The following is an 8,086-nucleotide window of genomic DNA, read 5'->3' as shown; positions in this document are numbered from 1 at the left end:
TAAAACGGCCCACCTCCATTCACGACAGTACTGAGTTGGTAAGAGACAGATATTCAGTCAACACTAGGAATAGATTTTCCACCATCTATGTGTTATCCCGGCAGAAAAGAGAAATAGGCTAAATTACATTTTGATTCAGAGTAATGAAGAAGTAGAATAATTTCTGAGCAAACCAGAAAACGTTCAATATGTCAATTCAAACAATACTTTACAACCATTTAAATATAATACATTGGAAGGTTGTGAAGGACTACGATAGAGGGAAGGAATCAATCTCTCTTTTCAGACTGTTACAGTATTTATCTGATCAATATTTCAGTGTATTATGTCTGGTGTTTGTAACAGTGTGTTATATGTGAAAATGTGATTGTATTATAAATTGTATTTTAATGTTTAAAGACTCTGGAAGATTTGTCTAAATGAGGACTAAAAGAGATCCTAATTAAATAAAATTAAATGCCCTCTTGCACACTTCTCACATCTAGGAATCTCCCTCCTACCAAAGAAGTCCAAAGCGAAGAAAAACGTCGCAAAATGTCATCATAATATATGCACAAACTCCTCCTACACCATAAGCATGGCACCTAAAGTATTATCAGAACAGAACCTCTCAAGGGACAACTGACACTTCCTGACTTGACCTTGTCGGACAAAGACGCATCAAAACTCAGCAGGACAGACTGCCTGTCCTCCAGGACACCTACAGCACCCGATGTCACAGGAAGGCCAAAAAGATCATCAAGGACAACAACCACCCGAACCACGGCCTGTTCACCCCGCTATCATCCACAAGGCGAGGTCAGTACAGGTGCATCAAAGCTGGGATCGAGACACTTAAAAACAGCTTCTATCTCAAGGCCATAAGACTAGCCAGCTACCACCAGGTTACTCAACCCTGCACCTTAGAGGCTGCTGCCACTTGAATAATGGAACACTAGTCACTTTAATAATGGAACACTAGTCACTTTAATAATGGAACACTAGTCACTGTAATAATGGAACACTAGTCACTTTAATAATGGAACACTAGTCACTTTAATAATGGAACACTAGTCACTTTAATAATGGAACACTAGTCACTTTAATAATGGAACACTAGTCACTTTAATAATGGAACACTAGTCACTTTAATAATGGAACACTAGTCACTTTAATAATGGAACACTAGTCACTTTAATAATGGAACACTAGTCACTTTAATTATGGAACACTAGTCACTTTAATAATGGAACACTAGTCACTTTAATAATGGAACACTAGTCACTTTAATAATGGAACACTAGTCACTTTAATAATGGAACACTAGTCACTTTAATAATGGAACACTAGTCACTTTAATAATGGAACACTAGTCACTTTAATAATGGAACACTAGTCACTGTAATAATGGAACACTAGTCACTTTAATAATGGAACACTAGTCACTTTAATAATGGAACACTAGTCACTTTAATAATGGAACACTAGTCACTTTAATAATGGAACACTAGTCACTGTAATAATGGAACACTAGTCACTTTAATAATGGAACACTAGTCACTTTAATAATGGAACACTAGTCACTTTAATTATGGAACTCTATTCACTTTAATAATGGAACACTAGTCACTTTAATAATGTTTAGATACTGTATTCTATTCTACTGTATTTAGTCAATGCCACTCCGACATTGCTCATCCTAATATATATCTCTTAAGTCCATTCTTTTACTTTCAGATGTGTGTGTATTGTTGTGAATTGTTAGATACTACTGCACTGTTGGCGATAGGAACACAAGCATTTCGCTACACCCGCAATAACATCTGCTAAAAGTGTGTATGTGACCAATAACATTTGATTTGATTTTGATTTGACAATGTCGTCTCCGTTTCACCACGGGTCTGCGTTGCACAAACGGCAGGCGTCACAGACACCAGGAATATTTCATTTGAGCTGGTCCTCCTCAACACTTAATGCCACACACGGTATCACCCCTTTCAATGGCGCCCAGCTCCGGAGAGCAAAGCAAGTCACAGTTCTCAGCTCCTTCTCGGAGGTCATCACTGCACCTGCCACCACAGTTAATTCATCCTCACTCTCATCACATTCAATTTCCTTCTGTAGCTCTTCAAAAAATATAGAAAAGTGGAATATGTTTAAGGAATTTGGAATGGAGAACTTTTGGTTGTCCACCATCTTCTCCTTCACCAAATCTCCCAGAAGGCTTATGGAATCCCCCACTCCATATTTACGCATACTATGTTCCATTTTCCTCCTTTTTTCCCTGTCAGCCATCTTCATTAGACTCTCCCACTTGCCCAGTCTCCTCGTGTCTCTCTTGACGGTCTCCGTCCCGTATGCGGGATCAACATCCAGCGAAAAATCCTATCGCCATATTCTTAACAAAATGTTATATTTTTCTTTTTTCAAATATAGGACTATTTTATATCGTTTTATAGATACACCTCTCCTGAATCGAACGACGTTGTCCGATTTCAAAAAGGCATTACAGCTAAAGCAAAACATTAGATTATGTTAGAGGAGTATATCGTAAAAGTAGCCACATTGCCATTTTCCGACCAACCACATGCATCACAAATAACCAAAAAACAGCTAAATGCAGCACTAACCTTTGACAATCTTCATCAGATGACACTCCTAGGACATCATGTTACACAATACATGCATTCTATTGTTCGATAAAGTTAATATTTATATATAAAAACAGCATTTTACGTCGGCGCGTGACGTTGACTAACTATTTTCCCTCAAATGCATCCGGTGAAACAGCGCTACAATTTACTAAATTACTATTCGAAAACATTTTAAAAATGTAATATTGTCATTCTAAGATTTATAGATTAACATCTCTTGAAAGCACCTGCAATGCCAGTTACAGGTCAGCGCCATCTTGGAACAATCGCATATCAAATCTACTCTTGTATACTATTGTCAATAATCCCTTACCTTTGATTATCTTCATCAGAAGGCACTTCCAGGAATCCCAGGTCCACAACAAATGTATTTTCGTTCGAAAAAGTTAATCCTTTATGTCCCAATAGCTTGTTGTTGTTAGCGCGTTCTGAAGGCTGCACCAAAAGTACCGTCATCCGCGGGACTCCTCTCTTACCAAAATGAAAAAATATATATTTAAGTTCGTTCAAACATGTCAAACGTTGTATAATATAAATCTTTAGGGCCTTTTTCAACCAGAGCTCCAATAATATTCAAGGGGGACAGTTGCATTGTCTTTCGAAAGGGGATGGTAGCCAGGGGCGCCGGCGTCATAATGGTGATGGCCCTCCCCATGTGACCACTTTCCACAGACTCTCATTCTGTCAGTTTTCACAGTAGGAGACAAACCACTTTGTAAAGACTGGGGACATCTAGTGGAAGCAATAGGAAGTGCTCAATGAACCATAGCTCACGGTGTGATTTATAGACAAAGTGATGAAGTTGAGTCCGCAATTCAGAATTCCACATCCTGTTACGATCTGCCTCGGGGTTTTGACTGCCATATGAGTTCTGTTATACTCACAGACACCATTCAAACAGTTTTAGAAACTTTAGGGTGTTTTCTATCCACAAGTATTAATTATATGCATATCCTAGCTTCTGAGTTTTAGTAGGAGGCCGTTTAAAATGGGCACAAATATTTTTCAAAAAGCGCCCCCTATCCTAGGCGAACTCAAAAAATGGCAACAAAGACTTTGCTGAAGGATCCCTACTGTCGAACAATCACCGACGAAGGGGCATACACTTCGGCTACCGAACAATTGAAGAAAACCTTAAAGAAGTCCAAAGCGATGAAAACTTCACAAAATGTCATCATAATATATACACAAACTCTTCCTAACAGTTCTGCCTGGGAAGCATGTGGACGCCTTTATAGCAAGTGGTGACCCGTTAATAATTTCATAGTAATAAGCACAGACACTCCCTTACAGTCCTCTGTATCTCTCTGTCCTAAACACTCAGACAGACAGACAGACAGACAGACAGACAGACAGACAGACAGACAGACAGACAGACAGACAGACAGACAGACAGACAGACAGACAGACAGACAGACAGGAACACACTACAGCTGATCCTGGGACTCTCCTCACAATGACAGGCAGGAACACTTTACAGCTGGCCGGAGAACGGGAAAACCGCTGGTTGACTTGGAAACATACAAGACGAACTGGCACAAAGAGACAGGAAACACAGGGATAAATACACTGTGGAAACAAGCGACACCTGAAGGGGGTGGAGACAATAACGAGGACAGGTGAAACAGATCAGTGTGACTCTCTCTCTCTCTCTCTATATATATTATTTTTTTCTTTAAATAAGTTATATAGGTGTGTCTGAGAGCTTCACTGCTACTTTCGAGAGCTAATGGGTTGAGAAGGCAACATCAGCTATTATTGTCTCACAACACATACACACACACACATACACACACACACAATACACTCTGGGTCAATAAGCTCCTATTCAGACAGACTGCTTGACTGCCCTCTATCCTTCTCACATCTCTCTCTCTACTCCCCCCTCATCTCTCTGTTCTCTTCACTCAACTCTCTTTTCTCCCCTCATCCCTCTCTTCTCTCCCCTCATCTCTCTCTTCTCTCCCCTCATCTCTCTCTTCTCTCCCCTCATCTCTCTCTTCTCTCCCCTCATCTCTCTCTCTTTACCCCCTCTCTTTCCACACTGTCATGACGTTGGCCTGTGGGTAAGGTTTATGACCCCCCCCCATAAATACCTTTCTCCCTTCCCCTCTCTTACTGACCCTACTGAAGGACTGCTGTCCTGTTAAATATAGAGAGTCTGGGAACATCAAACAAATGGGGAAAGGAACCATATTTTGTTAATAAAACCAGTTGGAAATATGCTTGATAACGTAATGAGTATGGAGGTCAGTTCATTGTTATCTGGGACATTATGATTGATGACAGGATGACATAAACTGTACCTGAGAAAGTATACACCCTCTAGTTATCAGAGTCACATGGAATTGTTATGCAATTGAAATGTTTGATATTGAAATTGTTTGTTAGGAGATTAAATGTAATTTTAGCTTCCAAATGAGAGAATTGGGTTTTCATAAGGAAAGTGCCCTGCTCGATCAGTGGCCCAACCCTGTGAAGAGACAGGGGTTATAAACGATGAAACACCTCCTTCCCCCCTCTCCACTATATAAGCCTTTGACGAAAAGATAACCGTTAGTTCCAGTACGGGAGGTCTGCAGCCTCTACGTTAGAAGGACACATGTCAAGAACAGAACTAAGCCAACCTCGGCGTGAGCTATGGTATGAACTGGTATGAACTTTGAGCTTATTCACTACAGAAGTGATACTTCCTAGCCGTTGAGTTAGCAGCCGCTGCTAACGTGGGCTAGGAAAGGACGGACGACGGATCCAGTCTAACAACCAGACGAAGATACCACCACGTATCCAATTTACCACCATTGACATTCTTCCACTACAGGAAGATCTGTTGGCCAACCCGGCCAGCATCTACGACCAATCTACCGAAGCGCAGCTCAGATTAAATATTTATTGCATTTTCCTTTTCCAAATGGGCGGTAATTTAGAATGCATAAGATAATGTATTTACGATAGCATAGCTGCTGTTTCTTTGTTCCTAAGTCTTCCCGCTATTTCATTCAAGCCCAACCCCCTTTCCTTTGTGTAACCAGCCATGATACAGGCTCCGTCTACCAGGACGTTTTCTGTATGACATCATTAGTATTCTATGTATTTGTAATTCTGTGTGATTAGTTAGGTATTTAGTAAATAAATAATTAAACCCAATTTTGTATTGCTGATTCAACTTGTTAGTCAGGGTTTGTGAAGATAACCAAGAATTGACAACTTTCATTATGAGACTGAAAATAAGATAAGGGTTAATATTGACTGCTATCGATGTAAAATATTACTAAGTATTTTAAGAGTTTATTCGGAAGATAACGGCTCTATAAACGTTCTTCTGTGGTGCCCCGACTTTCTAGTTAATTACATTTACATGATTAGCTTAATCAGGTAATATTAATTACAGAGAAATAATTTTATAAGTTAGCATGTCATATCACTTAATCCGGCATAGCCAAAGACACGACAACACTCTCTCATCATTTTTCCCTACCTTTAATCATCTCTCTCTCTCTCTCTGAATGGTCTCAGTGTGTTTCTAAAGGTGTAATAATATATAGAGGAGCAGCCATCACATAAATAAAACACTGTTACTATCTACAGGCCCCCTGCTGCTCTCTCTACAGCCAGGTCAGTGCATGTGTATGAAGGTGACACACAGCAGGCCGCTCATGGTACTCACGACATCTGTGGTCCTACTCCACCTCAGACACACTGTGTCGTCCCAGCTGGCCACTAGGTGGTGCTAAGAGGTTAGACTCTCAGCTCTGCTATGCCGTATGTCACTTCAGAACACTACTGTATGCTCAGATCAAGAGCGAAATTGTTGTGCAATTCTACACAGTTTGACATGACTTATTATGCCTCTCTTGAGGTGGAAGGATGTTTAAAGTAAATGTCCAGTTGCTATTCTGTTAACTCATTCCCAAACAATGTTGTTGACTCATCCTTTTCTCGTATTTGTGGCCGAAGCATAAATTGGATAAAAAACACTTTGAAAACCCCACCTCAAACTTATATCTCAAATAGACTGTTTAAAAAAATGCTTGCTTTTTCCTCATAGAGGATGATGTCATATTTTTAATGATCAGAATACGCCCACAATTAATTGTAGGTCATATTTCATAGAAATCTGGAAACACTGAACAGTTACTTTAAAGCTAATTTCCTGCAATTCTACACATTTTGAAACTGCTGATGACGTGTTCATATGCTATGCTACCCCCAATTTTTTAAGTAATTATTGGGGAGGATGAATCGACCTGTTCTGAATATTGGGGGTGGGGGGGGCATGTTCCCCCATGGCAATTTTGTCTCTGTCTTAGATCAGTGTAACCACATGTATGAACAACATTAGCACAACAACAGACTGTAAAGTACTGTATTTTAATGAAATTCTATCAATTAAAAAAGAAATTATAATAATAATAGTCATTTAGCAGACGCTCTTATCCAGAGCGACTTACAGTAGTGAATGCATACATTTCATACATGTTTTCTCCGTACTGGTCCCCCGTGGGAATCGAACTCACAACCCTGGCATTGCAAACACCATGCTCTACCAACTGAGCCACACAATTTAAAACACAACTAAATAATCTTAAGGACCAGGCAGACCATAAAGAATCAGAAAAGTGAAGTATGCTGATAGAGGATCTTGGGAGGAGGATGCACTAGATGGTGAGGAGGCGTGTTTACAGTGGAGAGGGTTCCAGTCATGGTCCAACATGTCTTCTTTACTTTTTCATCACATTCAAACCTAGAGAGAGACAGAAAGATAAGACTGTGTGTGTGTGTGTGTGTGTGTGTGTGTGTGTGTGTGTGTGTGTGTGTGTGTGTGTGTGTGTGTGTGTGTGTGTGTGTGTGTGTGTGTTCGAGACTTACACGATGGCATCAACACAGGGTGGCATGGCGTTTTGGATGTGGTATCCTTGCAGTCTAAATTTGATGTGCGTGTTAGACACACTTGTGCAGCAACTTGTGGTGACCTTAGTTTGCTGACGATCTGAGAAAGGGGAAGAAAGTACGTGACAGAGAAAGGAAGTGACAGAGAGAGGAAGTGGCAGAGAGAGGAAGTGACAGAGGAAGGAAGTGACAGAGAGAGGAAGTAACAGAGAAAGCAAGTGACAGAGAGTGACAGAAGTAAAAGATTTAGACAGGTAGCCCTAAATATTAAAATATTAATATTATAAATATTAAATGTTGTTTTTATTAATTCGTATTTTGACCAATCAGATCAGCTCTGAAAAAGATCTGATGTGAAAGAGATCTGATGTGATTGGTCAAAAGACCATTTAGTGGAAAAAAATAAATGAGAATGGGCTGCCTGTGTAAACGCAGCCTCTGATCTCTAAACTAACCATAAACATGGTGTGTTTTTAGTTATGAGACACTGACAGGAAACCATGTGACCTTGCCTATCTCAGAGGTGTCAAAGGTCAAATATAGCAACCAGGAAATCAAACAAG

General features: G+C 40.0%; 1 long non-coding RNA gene across 1 annotated transcript; it reads right to left on the bottom strand.

Moving 5' to 3' along the window:
* Window positions 1–6,985: 6,985 nt before the first annotated feature.
* LOC115195440 (uncharacterized) lies at window positions 6,986–7,590 on the bottom strand. The gene is made up of 2 exons (XR_003878694.1): window positions 7,503–7,590; window positions 6,986–7,377 (listed from the first exon to the last, which is right to left on the bottom strand). It is a non-coding gene; the product is annotated as an uncharacterized LOC115195440 (long non-coding RNA).
* Window positions 7,591–8,086: the final 496 nt, after the last annotated feature.

Source organism: Salmo trutta, chromosome 6, assembly GCF_901001165.1.
Source record: "Salmo trutta chromosome 6, fSalTru1.1, whole genome shotgun sequence".
Taxonomy (NCBI): domain Eukaryota; kingdom Metazoa; phylum Chordata; class Actinopteri; order Salmoniformes; family Salmonidae; genus Salmo; species Salmo trutta.
This window is presented reverse-complemented; position numbering and strand designations above follow the sequence as displayed.